This window comes from Muntiacus reevesi, chromosome 8, assembly GCF_963930625.1.
Source record: "Muntiacus reevesi chromosome 8, mMunRee1.1, whole genome shotgun sequence".
In the NCBI taxonomy this organism is placed as follows: domain Eukaryota; kingdom Metazoa; phylum Chordata; class Mammalia; order Artiodactyla; family Cervidae; genus Muntiacus; species Muntiacus reevesi.
In genome coordinates, this window is record NC_089256.1 from 38,779,243 (window position 1) to 38,803,705 (window position 24,463).

At 36.2% G+C, this 24,463-nt stretch overlaps 1 protein-coding gene across 10 annotated transcripts in view; it reads right to left on the reverse strand.

Moving 5' to 3' along the window:
• Positions 1–24,463, reverse strand: part of ZBTB20 (zinc finger and BTB domain containing 20) — an 858,187-nt gene that overhangs the window by 781,418 nt on the left and 52,306 nt on the right. For 2 of the 10 annotated variants that reach the window (XM_065942516.1, XM_065942512.1), the window contains exon 2: positions 659–714. The exons of the other annotated variants lie outside the window; for them this stretch is intronic. The gene's annotated coding sequence lies outside the window, so the exon portion shown is untranslated. The remainder of the gene's footprint in view (positions 1–658; positions 715–24,463) is intronic. 10 annotated transcript variants of the gene reach the window in all.

Genomic DNA, 24,463 nt, shown 5'->3' on the forward strand with positions numbered 1-24,463 from the left:
AATACTATTTAATAAGTATATTAGGTTTCTGGCAAAATGGATTTACAATTGAAAAATATAATCATATTTGATAGCAGGTTTACAATAACACCAAAATTCTATACTAGGAAGTTAATACACTTCTTCTTATGTTTCTTAAATAGAAATACTGGGAGACTACTTCACTGATAAAAACTAAAGTCATAAAATTCTATCCTAAGCTCAATAAAGTATAATAAAGCCCGTTCCCTACTTTACACGTGTGAGTATGTACATATACACTCATACACATGAAAATGTGTAATTAATAAATGAAGAAACTCAGACTTTAAGAAAGAAAGTCCCGACCAGAGGAAACCACCACCTTATGTTGTAAAAGCTTTAAATTTAAAGTTCAGGTTCAACCTGTTACTACTTATTTGATGTGGAATAATTCACTTCCCCTCCCTGAATTATACTTTCCTTATTTAAAAAATGAGACAATAATACTTGCTCTCTCCATCTCACAGATCTATGGTCAGAATTACATAAAATAATATATATGAAAACACTTTACAAACTATCAGTCATCATACATATATAATATACTATTACTTGAAATCCTAGCTTGTACTTTGAACATAGAGTCAGGGAGGTCATTTCACAAATGATGGGACTGAGAGCCCAAAGCCCAAATTACCTTCCTCCTTAGAGTGGCATGGATGACAGAGCACAAGTAGAGAATACTTGATTAACCTGGAAAAGGATATCACCAGTCATGAGAGTGGCAATCAATCGGAGATTCAAAAAAGCCAAAATGCCCAGAATGAACTAATGCTACAGTGGCGACTGTGAAGAGAGACAAAATGTTAAAGGTTGAGCAGTTTCATATAATAAGTTCTGGCAGTAATTTTGGTGAAAATACGAGGAGAGATAGAAAGATCAAACCCCCAAAAAGTTCAACTATACAAAACACATATTATTATTTCATCTTATAGAACAAAATGTTGAAGGCTTTTCAAACTTAAGAAAACTGCAAATTTGAGATAATTCTCTTATTTATGTCATTCCTTTCTACTGGCTGGAGAAATTAACCATAGGTTAGGAAGTTGAGAAAACAATAGGATGCACGTCAGTAAAGTCCAAGCACTTTAATTGGATTGATTTGGGTACAGTTTGTCTTCCTTTTTCTCTGGCCATTAATCCAGCAGCGGAAAGTGATCTAACACAGCACCATGGCACGAAGGGATAGACCCTGAGAGCCTGTCTCTATGAAGACTGTTCTTGCACATCCAGGCCGCCTATTGAAACTAACAATGCCTGCCTCTGCTGCCGAAGAGGATCATCCAAACTCCGAAAATGAAACACATCACACAAAGGGATGAAAGAATTCTTATTCCACAGGGTTTTGCTTGCAGCTGGTCATGCATGCCAGAGGGATGTGCCATGAGGATGAGAAAGAAGCTTCTAAAGAGAATAGCTGGGGCAGCCCATCAGACATTTTGAAATACTTAGGGAATTATTGTTTTGAAACTAAGGCAAATAACTAGACTTCTTTACAGCGGAACTTAGAAGAGGCAGGGTTTTTTAATCACTAAAATTCACCCAGGTGTGAATATTCTTGCCATTAAAAGAAACTGATAAAGTCTAATTGATTATATGTTCTTGGGGTTCCCTATTTATAGTAAGAGATCATTTTACATAATTGATTTTTTTTTCCTCAGGGCTGGTACTCAAAATCACTTTGGCGTTTAAAACTGTATCCAGGATTTTCAGAAAGTGATGCAAGTAACTAAATAATATGCTTATTATACACAATAAAACACTGATTAGGACCACAGACTCTGAGATTAGATCAGAGTTGAAACTGATTTGACTTTCAATACATGGCATTGGGTCCAAGGTGCTCTAATGGCCTGGAATAAGTTTTACAGAATAAGTCTGCCCCACAAAAGATGTTCCAAATACAGTTAAAAGTTATTAAAAAAAAAAAAAAAATTCTCTGTAGTCACCATTGCTCCTGGCTCCTTAACTGGCCTCAGCAAGGCATAATGCAGTTTTGAGTTGCCCTGGACATCACTGTACAAAGTAGTGCCGAAAGCAGCACCTAGAATTTTGTAGAGACATGCCACAGTGAGGCGTCAGCATTCACGGATACACTCACTCCGACCAGTCAGAAACACAAACACTTGCCTGCGTTCCTTAGCCCTTTTTGACTCCTGTTCCAAAACAGATCATCTTCCTCTATCTACTGGATGAAAGGTAAAACCTCCTTTCGTTGCACGTAACAGAATACACATTAGATTTAGCAATCTCTTTTTACCTATTATACCACTGATTCCAAATAACTTGCCATAACTAGATATGTAGCTTTATGGAAGTTATTTAATCTAATTTAGCCTTAGATTCTTCATTGATAATATGTAAATAATATCTACCTTGTGAGACTGCTGTGCAGAGGGAGATAATATTTACCTCATAGCTCAGTTAACAGCACAGAGTGACTCAATAAATGGTAGTCACTGTGTGTGTCTTTCTCTGTAACAGGAGTAACACATAGTTTACAGAAGAAACTAAAATGAGAAATGGGATGCAAAATCAAAAATATTCCCCTACCTTGTCAGGATGCTATTGTTGATTCAAACAGTGTATCATTCTTTTCGAGTTAGATAACACTTTATAAGAAGCATTACTTCCTTATAGGATTGAATGAATAGAAGTCTCTAGGAGAAAAATTTTCTTTCCACATTTTCAATCTATTAGGTCTAATTAATGTCCTTCAGACCACTGTAAATAAGTTCTTGTTATAAGTGTTTTAACTTTTCAATGATTATATTTAATACACAAATGTTTGGCATTGGAGTGTTTCCATAATTATTCTAATGTTTCTTGTTCCTCCACTTCTACCACGGCTTCAACTCTCTCAGTAGCTCTTTTAACTTCTCTCAAAAAGAGAAGACAATTTAGATGAAAACTGATACTACAAAAGAAACTTTGAAATATTTTTGAGAAAAATTAATTCTTACTCTCAGTTCTTCTACAGGTACTATCCCACACAACTACACAAAATGAATTTGAGTCCGACACCAACATATTCTAAAGACTAAAAGAAGCAATCTTTCAGAAAAACCTAGAAACTAATGAGGAAAGAGAAATATATACACACATAAATATGGTAGCCAATGAAAAGAGATTATAATGAGGGAAAATGTATGTAAAGAGAGACAATGATATTTAGAGTACAATGGAAAATTACTACATAATAAAATAAGACCCACAATTGATTTCCCTTAAGAATTATAAAAATTTCAAATTCAAGCTTTATTCTAGTAAAAAATAAGTTAAATCCCTACCATTAATTACTTCTTTGTGAATATTTGCTCTCAAATTTTTATACTAAAATCCTTAATTTAGGTATCAAAGAAAACAGAACATAATATTTCATTCTAAAGGATTTGATCAACCATTTTGAAAACCTGAGTCATCACTTTTTCACCACCCCTTTTAGCAGCACCCATTCAAACAATCACCAGATCTTGTCAATGTTCTTTCTACTCCCACTGTACTATCTAGAATCCTAAGTAATCTAAGTATTTTCATCCTCTAATCTCTGTCATCCTTCTTTATGCTTCCAGAATTACCTTCCATAAAAATAAAGGCTCAAGGAATTTCCCTTACCTGCTTAAAAACCTTGGGTGGTTTACCAAATAAAGTCCAAACTCTAGCATAACATTCAATCTTTCACAGTATAGCATTAAACTACAACTCATGGTAATGATACTGAAGGTAAAAGATATTCAGTAACAGCTTGCTATGTTCCAGACTCCATAGCAGCAGGTTGGTAGTAGGAATAAAAGTGAATCAGACACAGTTCCCATTTTCAAAGAAGCCAGTGCAGTGAAAAGGCAGATAAGTGAACTAAATATTGTAATGCAATGAAGTGAGTACAACAAAGGTAACTAACAACAGGGTGCTAACAAAATTAGATAACTCCCAAACTCAAAGAGGAGAAAAGTGAAAGTAATATTTTGGTCCTCTGCTTCTGAAAATGATGGAAGCAACAAAGGAGTTAGCCTCCTGCATTAAACAACTAAAAATTGGACAAAATACTTTACAGACATTGGACAACAGGCAGCACATGACAAGGTCAGCCCCATAATCACTATAACTTACTGTCTAGACAGAGTTACCAGATCACATCTCAGAGGGGAAGAAATCAAACAGACCCTGTGTTGCCCAGGGCCACACTGCTAATAAGGAGCAAATGTGGGCTTCAGATAGCAGTCTTTCTGATTCCAAAGTCCAGCAAGTTTTTACTTTTACTTCTGTACCATCTTTAAATCATTGCTTAGACTATCCACCTAGCCTAGAAACCAGCGGACTCCTACCTCTCCATATTCTCTCGTCCTACAGAAATTATGTTTCAAGGTTTCAGTTTAAACATCACTTCATCCAAGAAAACTCCCCTAATTCCAATGCCCCCAGCCATAGAATGAAAAAAATCAGTAATTACCATCCTCTATAATACTGTATCACTTCATTTTGATTGTTTTGCAGCATTAATTTTATTCTGCTTAATCTAATAATTATATTAGTTTTAACCAATGTCTACCAGGGCTTCACTGATAGCGCAGTTGATAAAGAATCTGCCTGCAATGCAGGAGATCCCAGCTGGATTCCTGGGTCAGGAAGATCCACTGGAGAAGGGATAGGCTACCCACTCCAGTATTCTTGGGCTTCCTTTGTGGCTCAGCTGATAAAGAATCCGATTACTGAGAGCTTACCATATTATATTGGTGTTAATCAATGTTTATCAGGGCTTGCCTGATAGCTCAGTTGATAAAGAATCTGCCTACAATGCAGAAGACTAGGGTTTAATTCCTGGGTTGGGAAGATCCTCTGGAGAACAGATAGGCTACCCACTCCAGTATTCTTGGGCTTCCCTTATGGCTCAGCTAGTAAAGAAATGTCTATTGAGAGCTTACTATATTATTGCTCTATAAGATTTACATGAATGACATCACTTAATCCTCAGGATAGTCCTATATCAGTCAGTCAGTTCAGTCGCTCAGTCGTATCCAACTCTTTGCGACCCCATGAATCGCAGCACACCAGGCCTCCCTGTCCACCACAAACTCCCAGAGTTTACCCAAACTCATGCCCATTGAGTCTGTGATGCCATCCAGCCATCTCATCCTCTGTCGTCCCCTTCTCCTCCTGCCCCCAAGCCCTTCCAGCATCAGGGTCTTTTCCAATGAGTCAACTCTTCGCATGAGGTGGCCAAAGTATTGGAGTTTCAGATTCAGCATCAGTTCTTCCAATGAACACCTAGGACTTATCTCCTTTAGGATGGACTGGTTGGATCTGCTGGCAGTCCAAGGGCTGCTCAGCTTTCTTCACAGTCCAACTCTCACATCCATACATGACCACTGGAAAAATCGTACCCTTGACTAGACGGACCTTTGCTGGCAAAGTAATGTCTCTGCTTTTTAATATGCTATCTAGGTTGATCATAACTTTCCCTCCAATCACCAAGTATCTTTTAATTTCATGGCTGTAGTCACCATCTGCAGTGATTTGGGAGCTCAAAAAAATAAAGTCTGACATTGTTTCCACTGTCTCCCCATCTATTTCCCATGAGGTAATGGGACCAGATGCCATGATTTTAGTTTTCTGAATGTTAAGTTTTAGGCCAACATTTTCACTCTCCTCTTTCACTTTCATCAAAAGGCTTTTTAGTTCCTCTTCACTTACTTCCATAAGGGTGGTGTCATTTGCATATCTGAGGTTATTGATATTTCTCCCAGCAATCTTGATTCCAGCTTGTGCTTCTTCTAGCCCAGCGTTTCTCACGATATACTCCGCATATAGGTTAAATAAGTAGGGTGACAATATACAGCCTTGACGTACTCCTTTTCCTATTTGGAAACAGTCTGCTGTTCCATGTCCAGTTCTAACTGTTGCTTCCTGACCTGCATACAGGTTTCTCAAGAGGCAGGTCAGGTGGTCTGGTATTCCCATCTCTTTCAGAATTTTCTACAGTTTATTGTGATCCACACAGTCGAAGGCTTTGGCGTAGTCAATAAAGCAGAAATAGATGTACTCTCTAGCTTTTTCAATGATCCAGCGGATATTGGCAATTTGATCTCTGGTTGCTCTGCCTTTTCTAAAATCAGCTTGAAAATCTGGAAGTTCTCGGTTCACGTATTGCTGAAGCCTGGCTTAGAGAATTTTGAGCATTACTTTACTAGTGTGTGAGATGAGTGCAATTGTGTGGTAGTTTGAGCATTCTTTAGCATTGCCTTTCTTTGGGATTGGAATGAAAACTGATCTTTTCCAGTCCTGTGGCCACTGCTGAGTTTTCCAAATTTGCTGGCATATTGAGTGCAGCATTTTCACAACATCATCTTTCAGGACTTGAAATAGTTCAATTGGAATTCCATCGCATCCACTAGCTTTGTTCATAGTGATGCTTTCTAAGGCCCACTTGACTTCACATTCCAGGATGTCTGGCTCTAGGTGAGTGATCACACCATCATGATTATCTGGGTCGTGAAGATCTTTTTGTACAGTTCTGTGTATTCTTGCCACCTCTTCTTAATATCTTCTGCTTCTGTTAGGTTCATACCATTTCTGTCCTTTATTGAGCCCATATTTGCATGAAATGTTCCCTCGGTATCTCCAATTTTCTTGAAGAGATCTCTAGTCTTTCCCATTCTATTGTCTTCCCCTATTTCTTTGCATTGATCACTGAAAAAGCTTTCTGATCTCTCCTGGCTATTCTTTGCAACTCTGCATTCAAATGGGAATATCTTTCCTTTTCTCTTTTGCTTTTCGCTTCTCTTCATTTCACAGCTATTTGTAAGGCCTCCTCAGACAACCATTTTGCCTTTTTGCATTTCTTTTCCATGGGGATGGTCTTGATCCCTGTCTCCTGTACAATGTCACAAACCTCCGCCCATAGTTCATCAGGCACTCTGTCTATCAGATCTAGTCCCTTAAATCTATTTCTCACTTCCACTGTATAGTCATAAGGGATTTGATTTAGGTCATACCTGAACGGTCTAGTGGTTTTCCCTACTTTCTTCAGTTTAAGTCTGAATTTGGCAATAAGGAGTTCATGATCTGAGCCACAGTCAGCTCCTGGTCTTGTTTTTGCTGACTGTATAGAGCTTCTCCATCTTTGGCTGCAAAGAATATAATCAATCTGATTTCGGTGTTGACCATCTGGTGATGTCCATGTGTAGAGTCTTCTCTTGTGTTGTTGGAAGAGGGTGTTTGCTATGACCAGTGCGTTCTCTTGGCAAAGCTCTATTAGCCTTTGCCCTGCTTCATTCTGTACTCCAAGGCCAAATTTGCCTGTTACTCCAGGTGTTTCCTGACTTCCTATTTTTGCATTCCAGTCCCCTATAATGAAAAGGACATCTTTTTTGGGTGTTAGTTCTAAAAGGTCTTGTAGGTCTTCATAGAACTGTTCAACTTCAGCTTCTTCAGTGTTACTGGTTGGGGCATAGGCTTGGATTACCTTGATATTGAATGGTTTGCCTTGGAAACGAACAGAGATTATTCTGTCATTTTTGAGATTGCATCCAAGTACTGCTTTTCGGACTCTTTTGTTGTCTATGATGGCTATTCCATTTCTTCTAAGGGATTCTTGCACACAATAGTAGATATAGTGGTCATCTGAGTTAAATTCACCCATTCCAGTCCATTTTAGTTCGCTGATTCCTAGAATGTTGACATTCAGTCTTGACATTTCCTGTTTGACTACTTCCAATTTGCCTTGATTCAAGGACCTAACATTCCAGGTTCCTATGCAATATTGCTCTTTACAGCATCGGACCTTGCTTCTATCACCAATTCCATCCACAACTGGGTACAGTCCTATATAGTAGGTTCTATTTTCAGCCTCATTTTGTAGGTAAGGAAACTGAAACACAGATAGGCAAAATAACTCACTTAAAGTTATGCACCATTTCAAATCCTAAAAGACGATGCTGTGAAAGTGCTGCACTCAATATGCCAGCAAATTTGGAAAACTCAGCAGTGGCCACAAGACTGGAAAAGGTCAGTGTTGATTCCAATCCCAAAGAAAGACAATGCCAAAGAATGCTCAAAATACCGCATAATTGCACTCATCTCATGCTAGTAAACTAATGCTCAAAATTCTCCAAGCCAGGGTTCAACAATATGTGAACTGTGAAATTCCAGATGCTCAAGCTGGGTTAGAAAAGGCAGAGGAACCAGAACTCAAATTGCCAACATCCGCTGGATCGCTGAAAAAGCAAGAGAGTTCCAGAAAAACATCTACTTGTGCTTTATTGACTATGACAAGTCCTTTGACTATGTGGATCACAACAACTCTGGAAAATTCTCCAAAAGATGGGAAACCTGACCACCTGACCTGCCTCTTGAGAAATCTGTATTTGGGTTAGGAAGCAACAGTTAGAACTGAACATGGAACAACAGACTAGCTCTAAACAGGAAGAGGAGTACATCAAGGCTGTATATTGTCACCCTGCTTATTTAATTTATATGCAGAGTACATCATGAGAAACGCTGGGCTGGAGGAAGCACAAGCAGGAATCAAGATTGCTGGGAGAAATATCAATAACCCCAGATATGCAGATAACACCACCCTATGGCAGAAAGTGAGGAAGAACTAAAGAGCCTCTTGACGAAAGTGAAAGAGGAGAGTGAAAAAGTTGGCTTAAAGCTGAACATTCAGAAAACTAAGATCATGGCATCTGGTCTTATCACTTCATGGCAAATAGATGGGGAAACAGTGGACACAGTGACAGACTTTATTTTTAGGGGCTCCAAAATCACTGTAGATGGTGACTGCAGCCATGAAATTAAAAGACGCTTGCTCCTTGGAAGAAAAGTTATGACCAACCTAGACAGCATATTAAAAAGCAGGAACTACTTTGCCAACAAAGGTCCGTCTATTCAAAGCTATGGTTTTTCCAGTAGTCATGTCTGGATGTAAGAGTTGGGCTCTAAAGAAAGCTGAGCACTGAAGAAATGATGCCTTTGAACTGTGGTGTTGGAGAAGACTCTTGAGAGTCCCTTGGACTGCAAGGAGATCCAACCAGTCAATCCTAAAGGAAATCAGTTCTGAATATTCATTGGAAGGACTGATGCTGAATCTGAAACTCCAATACTTTGGCCACCTAATGGGAAGAACTGACTCATTTGAAAAGACCCTGATGCTGGGAAAGATTGAAGGTGGGAGGAGAAGGGGGTGACAGAGGATGAGATGGTTGGATGGCATCACCGACTCAATGGACATGAGTTTGAGTAAATTCCAGGAGTTGGTGATGGACAAGGAGACCAGGCATGCTGCAGTCCATGGGATCGCAAAGCATCGGACACAACTGAGTGACTGAAGTGAACTGAACTAAGCTTCAGAGTAGGAATTCAAACCTAATAGTCTACCTTCAAAATCCGTGCATACAAGCTAATTGTTTCCTGTCTGACTAGCCTACTAGACTTCTTGAATAGGAACAGTTCATCTAGGTAATCTTGCTGTTTGTATATCTTATACCAGCTGAGATTCTGTTGTTTTCCATATGTATGAATGAACAAAGGAGAATTCTGAGGCTGTGGAGGAGTAATGATACTGAGTTCCAAACAAAAAGTCTGGGAATCTCTAAACTATGACAAAAGATATCTATAATTCTTTGAGAGAAATTTTTCTTTATCCTTGCAACTCCTCAGAAATTTCATCCACAGCAATTAAAGCTCTTTCATGCTCCAGTAATGGAGTCTTACTTCACTCTAGCTAATTTCAATATTGACAAATTATAGATACATTATTTTATGTTTATGTTAATGACCGTTGAAAGACATATTTCATATATTTATTCTAAGCAGAGAACAACACTACTAGTAAGAATAAGAATATATAGAGGTGGGAAATACATGTAGGAGTAGAGAACTGGCAAAGGTAATAATAAAATAGTAACAAAAAAAATCAACTACCATTTTCAAACCCTTACCAGAGCTAGGAACTTGCATTATTGTTATTAATAATGGCATTATAATTTCAATGCATTATCTCACTTAACCCTCACAACAACCATGAGGTAGGAATAAGAATGATCCTGAAATTCTGATATTCTCATTTTTTAACAATAGTGTCAGATGCCTTAAAAGAGTGTATTCAGAAAGTTCACAACCATTTTATTAAAGTAGAAGCTTAACAATCATGGGACTACATTTTTATCAATTACTGTTTTTTCATCAGTTTCACAAGTGTTATATAATAGACTGGCAATCACTGTTATTCCACATATCTTAATGCCATCATCAGTTCATTTATGTTCAATATCTACTCCACACAAGCTCATTCACAAGTTAGTACATTGTTTACTAAAAAAATATAAAGTTGCCAATTTCTTATGGTAGAACATAATGGTTGTTGTTAGTTGCTAAGCTGCGTCTGACTCTTTTGCGACCCCATGGACTGTTTCCGCCAGGCTCCTCTTTCCATGGATCTCTCAGGCAATAATACTGGGGTGGGTTGTCATTTCCTTCTCCAGGGGATTTTCCTGACCCAGGGATCGAATCCACATCTCCTACATTGCAGGCGAGTCTTTATCACTGAGCTATCAGGGAAGACTGTCATATCACATTACATTACATTAATAATGTATATCAGTAATTGAGTCCCTATTATGTTGGGCAAAATGTTAGGAGCTTTACAATATGATCTCATTTATTCTCCATCACTGTGGGAGTTTGGTTTTTTTATCTGCAGTTTATAGGTGAGTAAATGGCTCAGAATAACCTGTCCATGGTCTCACAGATACTAAGCAGTGTGCTAGAATGGGAGCTCAAACCCACCTCAGGCTACCACAAAAATTAAGAGAATTTTGCAAAGTTGGAATTTGCCAAATTAACACACAAAATAAATAGATTTTCTATACACAAACAAACAAAAAAACCCAGAAAATATTATGAAAAACTGTTTAGGATAGGAAGGATGTAAAAAAATAAAAATGTTCACTGCTGAGTCATGTTTGACTCTTTGCAATCCCGTGGACTGTAGCCTGCCAGACTCTGCTGTCCATGGAATTTTCCAGGCAAGAATACTGGAGTGGGTTGCCATTCCCTTCTCCTGGGGATTGAACCAGGGTCTCTGCACTGCAGGCAGATGTATTCTTCACCATCTGAGCCACTAGGGAAGCCAAAAAAAAAACAAAAAAACCACAGGCAATTAAATAAACAAATGAATAGAAACACCAAACCTTAGTAGCAAACATTTAAAACCTTTATAAGGAAAACTGTGTAACACTTTTGAAAGACAAAGAAGCTATTTAATAAGTGGAGGAGAAAAGCAGGTTCTTGAACATGGAGTTTCAACTTCATAGAGATATTAATTGTCCCTATGTTGATTCATGAATTTATCATAATTCCAATAGGGTAACATCAGTTTTATTTCCCCCTTGAAGTCTGGTAGTTTATTATAAAGTTCATTTAGAAAAACAACTAAGCAAGAAAAGTCATTAAAAACCCTGAACAAAAAGAGCAATGGTGGGGGTGAGGTGGGAGGCTATCACTTCATATATTAAAACATATTCTAAATTTTTTATAATTAAAAAAGCAATAATGGCATATGAATAGATAGCCAAACATAGAGTAGAAAATCTAAAAGTATGTATAGCAGCATAGGAAAAAAATCACAATGGAAAAAGCAAGCACTGGAAGAAAACATATATTAATTTCTTTACAAACTTCAAGTGGGAAAATTTTTTCCAAAGGATACCACAATGACAGAAGACTTCACAGTCAATTAAACAATATTAAAGGCAAATGCCTCTTTTAGCCAATAATCATCACTGACATGGATTCTACAAAAAGTTAAATCCAACACACCTCTGGGAAATCACAGAAACTGCAGAATTATTCATTAGAACTAACTCTAATACCTTCTCTTTCTTCACCACCATTTTTAAACTCTAGCAGAAAGACTGTAAGAATATAACCAAAACCTAAAAGAATCTAAGCCACAACTACAGAATTTGCTGGAATTAAACTAAACTATTCCATAGCCCCATATAATCCAAGATTTCTTGCATTTCAGTATTATGCAAGTGTGCTAGGTTGCTTCAGTCATGTCTGACTCTTTGTGTCCCTCTGGACTGCAGCCCACCAGGTTCCTCTGTCCATGGGATTCTCTAGGCAAAATACTGGAGTGGGTTGTCATGTCCTCCTCCAGGATATCTTTCCAACCCAGGGATGGAACTGGCATCTCCTACAGCTCCTGCATTGCAGGCAGATTCTTTACTGCTGAGTCACAAGGGGAAGCCACTTCAGTATTATATTTACTTTTAAAGGGATTCCAATTCTTGAATATCTTAATCCACTATTACAGTAAAAATTATGCAAGTGATTTCTATGTGCTCTGGGGCGAGGCAGATATTTAGCTTTATCCTATAATTTAAAGTAATAATACAAATGTATACCAAAACTCTGTAAACAATATTTAAAAAAAAAAAAGAAAAGTTGTTCTGGAGAAGCATCTGGCTGGGTTCAAGCCTGTCAATTGTGTAGCTGCTGACTGCACAGCCTTTGAGTCCATGAAAAGACAGCATCTTTCCTTACCCTGAGATATTTTATTTCAACCTTTAAAGTTGCCAAACCTCTAAAATTTGTAAACAATATGTTTAGGAAGAAAAATCTAGATTGTTGTACATTTTCCCCAACATGCAAGAGGCATGATATGGATTCTTTGGACACTGAGCATACCATTATTTACTGATAGGAATGTATCTAAGACACAGTAATTACAGTGTCTGATTAGTATCTCCAGAATATGTAGATAACATCTACATTTATAAAAATTAGAACTATTTCCACAAGTAGCTTCTGAGAAAAACCTTTTTAAAAGACAACATAAAAATGGTCCATTGGCAAAAGACATGATCAGAGCCTTGCTGTACACTAACATTGCCTTGCAAATGAAAACCTGCACTGTTCCTTATGATCAGGGTTTTACCCATTTATTTGGTTAATCATTCAAATGGCTAAACAGACCTCTAATTTGAAAATAAAAACCAATTGATGCAATCACAAACAAGTTCTAAAATTGCGGTTTATAAAAATTGAAATCTTGTTCTAAGCCAAAACACACACACAGTTACCTTTTCCTAATCAGAGCATTCATTTCTCCTCATTATGATCTCACAAGCACATTAAAATCTTATTAACATTAATTACTTCTGAGCGCCTATGCATGAGCAGTGACAGTCGTGAGTGTGCGCGTGTCTGGATCATATCTACATTTATATACCTTGCTGCTCTTTGCTTATAAAACATGTGAAAATATTTCTGCTAACACCAATTAGCTAATTTCACACACACACAGATAGTAAACTGCTGTCTCACTGCACAGCCTATCAGAGACCAGCAAACATATGGACAAACGGACGGGAAAGAAAGCAGAAACACCTCTTGAATGTGAGAACTAAAACGATTTATACTTGCTCCTTAACTCTTGAGGTGAAAACAAGTTGAGAGAACAAAATAACAAAAAATAAATCATTAACATTTTAAAAACCAAGCATTCTATTTTCTACACAGATGGGTTCAATGATAAAAATGATAGAGACAAAGAAAAACTGGCAAGCAAAAAGCAGCAGACTCAGGAGAGACAGAAAAAGACAAAGGCATAGAAATGAAAGTGTCCTTTTTTTACACATGTACACACACATGCACATATACACACTTGCTTTGTATAATCATATTCACATTATAATTTGAGGGAAAAAAAATATATATATATATAATCTTTACTCCGACTGTAAAGTAAGAATAATGCACACCAGATGTCAAAATCAAACAGGTCTATCTTCACAAAAAAGAAAATTCCAACTCAACCTAAATGATTTATATATTCTATTTATACCAAGAAAATTATATATAGGAGCCCCTCAGTTTTTACAACAGAAACTCTACATAAATGTAGAAAACTAGGTAGTTAAAGCCATAAAACCACATACAATCTGTATTTTTTTTCTTCACACTATCAATATCCAACGTATTTTACCATTCACACACGCATTCCATCAGCTTAGGTCCTTCGTTCCCTCATCATGTATTTTAGTAGGAATATTCATAAAGAATAAACCACTGACCATTACATCCACATTTTTTTGTTTGATCCACGTATCTATCTTCTCTTTATGACCTACAGTTTATGCTAAATCCAAAAAACTATGTAATACTGTTGTATATTTATCCACACATTCTATCTTGAGTCTTTCTGCCATCTTTAATTTCTTTGTTGCCAGTGACCACTATCCCAATGCTGTATCATTTTCCCAAAGAAAATATTTCAAAATTCCTATGGAGAACACTAGGCAATGGCCAAAAAAACTCATGTTTAATTCCATAATGACTTTCTCAGTGAAAAAAAACAAACCTCTTTGGGTCACAATACCTAGGTTTATACAAAAGGAAATAAATTAATTCTAAGATTATACTCAGTAAATAATTTTAGAATATTTGACTAAAAATAAAATATAGTCAAATATATTTGAGACATTCAACAATCCAATAAAATTAATGTTCAAGATGATTTAAGCAAATATAGCTCATTCTATATTTCCAATGTTCAACTTGTTGTTCAGCAGCCTCATCGGCCTATAGCAAGGCAGTCAATTATATACAGCAATGCAAGTGTGCACCCTATAGGTCTGCTACGTAACGAAGGTCTTAGTGCTTTTTCTGTGTAGGATATAATGCATATTGGAGTAGAAATGATAGGAAGCAAGATTTTTTAATCTTCATGAGATATTTTAAATATATGACTGGTATCAATATGAAGTTTAAAAGAAAGCAAAGCATATATTGAATTTTATTTTAATTCAGTGTTAAACAACAAGCTCACAACTGAAAAAAAATTACTAGACATTCTCTGGGAAATCTAAAACATGCTAATATAATATCATAAGCAAAAGAAGTGTTAAGAGTTTTTTAAAATAAACTAGAAGATAATAAAATAAGGCCAAATATAATAGAATGGTATCTAAAACTGAGAGTTGTCAGTTAATTGCCAACTTAGCATAACAATTCAAAATAAAACTCATAGACTTTGTATAGATCAGTAGCTTGTTACAGTACTATTTATGACTTGCAAGTATTCTGTTTACCAGATGTCAAACAAAATTAAAGGTGCCCTTTATAAGAAAGCCTATAGGACTGAGAAAATTTAGATTTGAAAACCTGAAAAATCAGTCGTTGTCTGTCATAACACAATAGCATGCTATGCTTTAAAATATATATTAGTTTTAATTAGTAAACAGTTAAGTGTTTGTTTATAGGTCATTAATAGCTTAACAGAATCTGGGAACCAAAATTTAAAGTATTAGCACCCACTGCCAAATGGAGATTGATTTTATTCTATTTTTAAACCTCTAAGTTTATAGATCAGTGAAAAATTATGACATTTATTCAAAAAATCAATTGAAATTGACATTTTAAAGAATATATTGTATTAAGATATATCCATAATGATCAAGGAAGTTTGGAAAAGGAGGAAGCAGCAAAGAAATAATCATGATTAAACATAAAAAGAACCACAATATTCCATTTTCAGTCTGTGCAGCCAGTTTCCCAAAGATCCATTGATATATGACCATGACAGAACAACTAGCAAAAAAGTGCAGAAATAGATTGAGACTTAGAACCCATCTTCCCTCTCAAAAATGCTACATCACAAACTGCAACGACTAGATGGTCAAATTTCAACATCAAAAGTACACTTGACATTTGAACCAGATCTAAGAATTATGGTCTTTGTTTTTCAATAAAAGCTGGTAAGCTGAAGTTTACTTAACTCTTTCCTGTGTTTATGAGCTTCTCAAGGATTACTGAAATTAGAAACTACATATGAAAAGACAGTTCATCATGTCCAAAAAAGATATTCATCCAGATTGCCCTCCAATCCGTGAAATCTGAGATGCCTAAGGAGTCTTCTTTGTGAAAGCCTTACAAATATATCCAAAGATGGTGAGTCCCATATGGCTCTGATAAATGAAACCCGTTATTGTGAATTTCAAGCTCTTCTTTAAAACAAAACACTATTGGGTGGATTTGGTGCTCATGAAATAAAGCACTAATTGCGTGGCCTAACAACACTCTGAATCCTCTCCCTAGCAGACATTTTAAGTTGTGCCAAATTGGTTTTGGGATGTGAACAAATATTCTGGAGCCAGACTCTCACATGCACGCACTACTCCCTGGAAGTAAGTTGGACACTCTTGGTAACTGCATTAACTCTTTCAGGCCACCAGGGAACCTAACTCTCTCAAAAAGAAAGTTCTCTTTCAAGATGAAAATAAGTCACTCAGTCTCAAGTCAGACTCAAGCAAAAGGTAAAATAGAGAAAAACTGATTTGGGTCAGTTCAGCAATAAAGTATCCATAGATACTAGATAGAGCCCCTATACCCCAATGGATGCTTATTCACATGTATCCAGAAGATCTTATATTTTTCCTACGTGTGTGCATAATTTTCAAGACATTAATAAGAGTTCTGTGCATTCAAGAAGAGAGAATTCATTTTAATCTTAATATGCCACATTTGCCTCAGGCAGAGTGATGAGAAACTTTTGTTTCTTTGGTAACCACTTTCACCTTATTATAACAGAAAACTTCTTGAATTTTTGTTTCACCACATGAAATATAATTTCCACACTAGAATTATTTCTATGCTCTCCCCATCATGGTTCAAAATGATGCCTACAGACCTGTAACTGCATATTTAAATGGCAATTAATCTAATCCCATCTCCCTTTCACTAAAATTTAAAAATTAATAAAAACATTTTTAAAATAACTAAATATAAGAAAAAAATTATAAATATCAGTTTCTGTCTCCTATTAATCTTAATTTCTTCAGAAGCAAAATAACTTCTTAGGAATAAGGGTTACTTTTTAGGGAATTTTAATTAGCATTTTATTTGTAGCATCTTGAAAATAACATTTCCCATTGAGCTCACTGACAGATATCCTAGCTTTTATTTGTCCTCAAAATTACCCAAATTTCACTAACTATAATTTTATATTTTTAGGTCACTGTCATTCTGTGGCTGTCACTTTCCTCTTTCATCTAAAAGATATAGATAAAAGGAAATTTACTTTTTTGGGTAGGGTAGAAAATAACTAAATGCCCGTGGAGAGTTTGTTTTTTTTTTAACCATTTCACATCTAGTGTAAGCCTTCTAAGGTATATTTCTTTAAAAACCATATTTAATTTCCTGCCAACTGGTGTGAATTTAAGAGTATTACCAGAAGCCTATGTTCCATTTTTAACAAAGCCTTATATTCTAACAATTAACCTGTGTGTACTGCTGCCAATGACTCTATTGGTAAGACAAAAAAAAAAAAAAAAAACCAACCTCATCAGACCCTAAGAGGAAATGAGCTGCTATTTGCAAGAAGTTAGGACACATTTAGTGAATCGAATGTGTAGGTGCTTCAGACCTCGGTTAATTCAAATTGCAATTCTTAGAAACCAAGTCTGCAAATGTGTCAAGATGAGAACATGTACCTAACTTTCACTGGAGTTTTTCAGTTCTGAATAATTCTTAAATGTTCCCCAATAAAATTATAGAGAATCCATTATTGCATTAAGGCCTATTTGTACCATGGCTGATATAATGGCATTATTTCTACACTCTGGGGCATACTTGTTTAGTTAGTTGCTGGTACTAAGTAAAACTCATGTTCTGGTTGAGCTTGATAGCTAGAATCATACTAATGGTATTAAGAGGTAAAGGGTAATACTCAATAGGCACCTCTACATCAAAATTGTTTTACCTATTTTTAAAATAAATACTTATCAGTAAGAAATTGACTGAATACATATTGAAAACTTCCAAATAGAGAGATTCTAGGGCCAAGCAGCAATTTTCTCATGAAGTCCAAACAAAGGGAATATTGGGGTAGTTATAAACCCTTTATAGAAGACTAAAATTTGATTTAAACCTCTACTGTGATCCTCTTTTCCACCTTAAATCCATATAATGAAACCAATTTACAAAAGACATTATCAAAACTTGGCATATGTTCTTTTCAAAATCCTATGATTAACAGTAATTATAAGATTTAAAAAAAAAAAAAAAAAACAGCAACAATGATCTTTCTTTGCATGCATGCTAAGTCACTCCAGTCACATCCAATTCCTTGTGACCCTATGGGCTGTAGCCTTCCAGGATCCTCTGTCCTTGGGATTCTCCAGGCAAGAATACTGGAGTAGACTGCAATTTCCTTCATCAGGGGATCTTCCCAACCCAGGGATTAAACCCCAATCTCTTATATCTCCTGCATTGACAGGCAAGTTCTTTACCACTAGCACCTGCTGGGAAGCCTAGTCTTTCTTTAGTAGTACGCTTTTACTCCTCCCTCTTTCTGTGCATGTATTTACTATAGGTTCTAGGTTTGTAGTTACCCTGAAGCTTAAGTACTGAAGAATAAGCAAAGCTCAAAGTTAGTAGAAGAAAGAAAATAACAAAGACTAGGACAAAAGTAAATGAACTAGAGACTAAAAAGACAATAGAAGAGTCAATGAAACAAAGAGGTGGTCCTTTGAAAAGATAAAATTGACAGATCTTTTAGCTACGCTAACTGAGAAAAGAAGATAAAGGATTCAAATAAATAAAATCAGAAATTAAAGAGGAGATATTACAATTGTTATGATAAAAAATACAAAAGATCATGAAAGACTACTATGAATAATTATATGCCAACAAACTGGACAACCTAGATCAATGGATAAATTCATAGAAACATCCAACCTACCAAGATTAAATCATGATGGAATACAAAATCTGAACAGACTGATTATAGCTAAAGAGATTGAATTAGTAATCAAAAATCTCTCAACAAACAGAATTGCAGAACCAAGTGAATTTACCAATAAATTTTTTTTCAAATTCAAAGTAGAATACCAATTTTTCTCAAACTCTTCAAAAGAATAAAAGAGAAAGAAACTCTTCCAAACTCATTTCATGAGGCCAGCATACCCTGATATCAAAATCAGACAATACGATGCAAGAAAATTTTAGGCCAATATCCCTGAGACCATAGATGCAAAAATCATCAGTAAAATAGTAGCAGAGTTCAACTATACATTAAAAAGATCATACACAATGATCAAGTGGGATTTATTCCAGTGATTCAAGCATGATTCAATATCCACAAATCAGTCAACGTGAAACACATTTAAAAAATGAAGAATAAAAATCATATGATAATCTCAATAGATGCAGAAAAAGCATTTAACAAATTTCAACTTCCATTTACAAGAAAAAATTTCAACACAGCAGGTGTGAAAGGAACATTCCTCAACATAATAATGATCATGTATGGCAGACCAACAGCTAACATCACATTCAATGGTGAAAAGCTGAAAACTTCCTTTAAGATCAGTAACAAAAGAATGCCTACTCTCATCACTTTTATTCAATATAGTATTGAAAGTCCTACCCACAGCAATTAAGCAAAAAAAAAAAAAAAAATTGGAAAGGTAGAAAGAAAACTGTCATATTTGCAAATGATACATACGTGTGTGCATGCATGCTTCGTCATTTCAGTCATGTCTGACACTCTGTGCCCCTGTGAACTGCAGCCCGCCAGGCTCCTCTGTCCTTGGACTTCTCCAGGGAAGAATTCTGGAGTGGGTTGCCATGCTCTACTCCAGATCTTCCCAACCCAGGGATTGAACCTACATCTCCTGTGTTTCCTGAATTGCAGGCAGATTCTTCACTGCTGAGCCACTAAGGAAGCCTGATATTATATAAAGAAAACCCTAAAGACTCCTACAAAAAACTATTAGAACTGATAAATGAATTCAGTAAAGATGCAGAACACAAAATCAATACAAACAAAAATGTTATGTGATCATATAGTAACAATAAACTATCAAAAAAAATTAAGGAAACAATCTCATTTACAATAATTTTAAAACTAATAAAATAACTCAGAATGCATTTAACCAAAGAGGTAAAAGACCTATATACTGAAAACTACAAGACATAAATTAAATAAATTGAAGAAGACACAAATAAAAATATATTTCATGCTCATAAATTGGAAGAATTAATATTGTTAAAATAGCTGTACTATCCAAAGCAAATATAGATTCAATGGAGCCCCTAGAAAAACTACAGTGGCACATTTCACAGAAATAGAACAAAAACTCATAAATTTTTATGGAACAATGAAATACCCTGAATAGTCAAAAAACTCTTAAGAAAGAAGAACAAAGCTGGAAGCATCATGCTCCCTGATTTCAAACTATATTACAAAGCTATAGTCATTAAAATTGTATGGTACTGGCATAAAAACAGACACATATACAATGGGGAAAGGACAATCTCTTCAGTAATGGTATTGGGAAAATTAAATAGTCGCAAACAAAAAAATGAAACTGAACTACTGCTTTACACCATACATAAAAGTTAACTCAAAATGGATTAAAGACTTAAATATGAGACCTGAAACTAAACTTCTAGGAGAAAACAAGAAAACAAGGTTAGTCACTTGATATTGATCTTAGAAATGATTTTTTAAAATCTAACCAATGTAAAAGCAACAAAGGCAAAAATAAACAAAGTGGGACTATATCAAACTAAAAGGATTCACCACAAAGGAAACCATCAACAAAATGAAAAGGCAACCTAATGAATGGGAAAAAAAAAATTTGTAATCCATATATCTGATAAAGGACTAATATCCAAAACATATTTTAAAAAACTCATACAACTCAATAGCAAAAGAATAAAATAAAATCCAATTTAAAAAATGTACAGAAGATCTGAATAGACATTTCCCCAAAGAAGACATACAGTTGATCACTACTTACACAATAAAACACTCTACATTATTTATCATCAAGGAAACACAAATTAAAACCACAATGAGATATTACCTCATTTGTTACAATGGCTATTACCCAAAGACCTAAGCATTATCAAAAGAAATAAGAATTGGCAAGGATATGGAAAAAAAGGGAAACCTTCTGCATGATGGAGCAGCCACTATGAAAAACAGTAGGGAGATGTGCCAAAAATTAAAAAACAGAACTAGAAATACCATATGACTCAGCAATTCCACTTCTGGACTTTTTTCTGAAGAAAACAAAAACACTAATTCTAAAAACTTATGTACCTCCTTGTTCACTGAAGCATTATTTACAGAACTCAAGATATGGCAACAACCTAAGTGTCCATTGATGGATGAAGGGATAAAGAAATCAATGTCTATCTATTCATCAATCTATACAGACCTTTGCCAGCAAAGGTCCATCTAGTCAAAGCGATGGTTTTTCCAGTAGTCATGTATGGATGTGAGAGTTGGACTATAAAGAAAGCTGAGCACTGAATTTATGCTTTTGAACTGTGATGTTGGAGAAGACTCTTGAGAGTCCCTTGGACTACAAGGAGATCCAACCAGTCAATCCTAAAGGAATCAGTCCTGAATATTCATTGGAAGGACTGATGCTGAAGCTGAATCTCTAATACTTTGGCCACCTGATGTGAAGAAGTGATTCACTGGAAAAGACTCTGATGTCGGGAAAGATTGAAGGCAGTAGGAGAAGGGGGTGACAGAGGATGAGATGGTTGGATGGCATCACTGACTCAATGGACATGAGTTTGAGCAAGTTCCAGGAGTTGGTGATAGACAGAAAAGCCTGGTGTGCTGCAGTCCATGGGGTTGCAGAGTCAGATATGACCGAGCAATTGAACTGAACTGTTTCATCTATCTGTCTGTCTATACATTATTATTTAGCCATAAAAAAAGAATGAAATATTGCCATTTGGATGGACCTTGAAGGCATTATGCTAAATGAAGTAAGTCAGATGTGGGTCAGTCACTGAGTCAGGTCCAATTCTTGTGACCCCATAGACTGTAGCCCACCAGGCTCCTCTGTCCATTGGATTTTCCAGGCAAGACTAGTAGAGTGGGTTGCCATTTCCTTCTTCAGGGGATCTTCCTAACCCAGGGATGGAACCTGGGTCTCCTGCATTGCAGGCAGATTCTTGACCAACTGAGCTACCAGGGAATTCCCAGAAAGACAAAGACATGTGGAATCTAAATGTATATATTTTAAGGCTAAGCTCATAGACACAGAGAATACATTGTTGATTGCTAGAGGCAGGTTAGGGGTGGGTGAAATGGGTGAACTGGTTTTCTTGTTTGTTTAAAGAAATATAATTTTTAAAATACCAAGAAAATTTGAATAAATTTTGAACATTATTTAATAATAATGTATCAATATCTCTTCATTAATTTTAACAAATGGACCATGTTAATGTAAGATGTTAGTAATAGAGGAAATCATGTGAGAGAGAGTATTATGAGGACTTTTTACTATTGGCTCATTTCTTTTTTTGCAAATCTAAAAACAAGCAAAGAAATAATAGCCTGTCATTTATCAGGTACCCATCATATTTTGGGGGCTTCCCTGGTGGCTTAAAGTTCAACATTCAGAAAACAAAAATCATGGCATCCAGTCCCATCACTTCATGGCAAATAGATGGGGAAACAGTGGACACAGTGGCTGACTTTATTTTTCTGGATTCCAAAATCACTACAGATGGTGATTAGAGCCATGAAATTAAAAGACGCTTACTCCTTGGAAGGAAAGTTATGACCAACATAGACAGCATATCAAAAAGCAGAGACATTATTTTGTCAACAAAGGTCTGTCTAGTCAAGGCTATGGTTTTTCCAGTAGTCATGTATGATTATAAGAGTTGGACTATAAAGAAAGCTGAGTGCATGAGAGTTGATGTTTTTGAACTGTGGTGTTGGAGAAGACTCTTGAGAGTCCCTTAAACTGCAAGGAAATCCAAACAGTCTATCCTAAAGGAGATCAGTCCTGGGTGTTCTCTGGAAGGACTGATGCTGAAGCTGAAACTCCAATACTTTGGCCACCTGATGCGAAGAGCTGACTCATTTGAAAAGACCCTGATGCTGGGAAAGACTAAGGCAGGAGGAGAAGGGGATGACAGAGGATGAGATGGTAGGATGGCATCACCGACTCAATGGACATGGGTTTGGGTGGACTCCGGGAGCTGGTTATAGACAGGGAAGCCTGACATACTGCAGTTCATGGGGTCGCAAAGAGTCGGACACGACTGAGCGAGTGAACTGAACTGAACTGGTGGATCAGATGGTAAAGAAACCGCCTGCAATGCAGAAGACCTGGTTTCGATCCCTGGGTTGGGAAGATTACCAGGAGAGAGGCATGGCAACCCACTCTGGTATTCTTGCCTGGAGAATCCCCATGGACAGAGGAGCCTGGCAGGCTACAGTCCATGGGGTTGCAAAGAGTTGGACACAACTGAGCGACTAAGCACAGCACAGCATCACATTTTTCATATTTAGAGGTATGCCATGAACTCAGAGCAAATTTATTCAAAGCCTTTTTTTTTCTGGTTCCATGTTCATTTCTTACATAACTCCAATAAAACAGAGGCAAGAGGCTTAACATGATGCACACTGTTCTTAACAGTTCAGTTAGTTCTAAATGGCCTTAATAATAAACCCATATTTATTCAACTAGCTTTCTAAACATGAAATTATAAGCAGAAATATTTTTTTAGATGTTAAAAGACAGAAGTCAAGAAAGAAAAAAAAAAAAAAAAAGAGAAGGAGGGAAAAAGGAGAAGCAGTGTTATTAGAAAGGCATCGTGATCAACAGAGAAGCTGGACTGTCCAGTTGTCTTACTAAAACAAGTAACCTAGTTCCTAGGACAAATCTCAACAGTGAAGACTACTATGTAACTTTAGGCAAGTTGTTTAATATCTATTGGTTTCTATTTCTTACTCTGTAAATCAGGGGTAAATTTCAGACACCAACTGCTTTCTTTATCCCTGCACTGGCTAGGATCTTTTAAAATGTAATCCGTGAGCCAAAACCTCACCCACATGCCATAGTTATTTTCCCTCCTTTTTCCTTGTCTCCTTTGACTCTGCAGAGAAATAAAATTAGCAGTCAAAGTTAAACAAGCCCAGTGGACAAGACAGTCTTTGGTTTAAGGAAATGGATGGAGTAAGTTGTGTTAAAGTGCTCATTTGGCCCCAAAGATTCATTGTTGGGATACTACCTCCCACAGCTAGCTCCACTGGAATTTTTCTCAGGAAAATGGAGAACTGTTTTAAGATAGACATGCCCTTTAAGCTGGTCTCAAATCAAAATAAATTTAGGATATTAAAAAACACCCCACAAGATTTTCCCTGTGGAGCCTAAATAAATCACTGACCAAATTTTCCAATTTATGCTCTGCTGCTAAATGGGACTTTCTTTAGAAAAAATTTCATGTTTTAATTTCTATATCTGAAAAAGGAGTATAGGTGAAAGTCTTCATTTTATGTTTTCACCCTTCTTTTTTCATGGTAGCATTCATATGTGCAACAGAATTTAAAGAATGCTGTTTGGGAAAGACCACCCATAGCGAAAAATGTTGAAATAAAACCTAATTTTCTAAT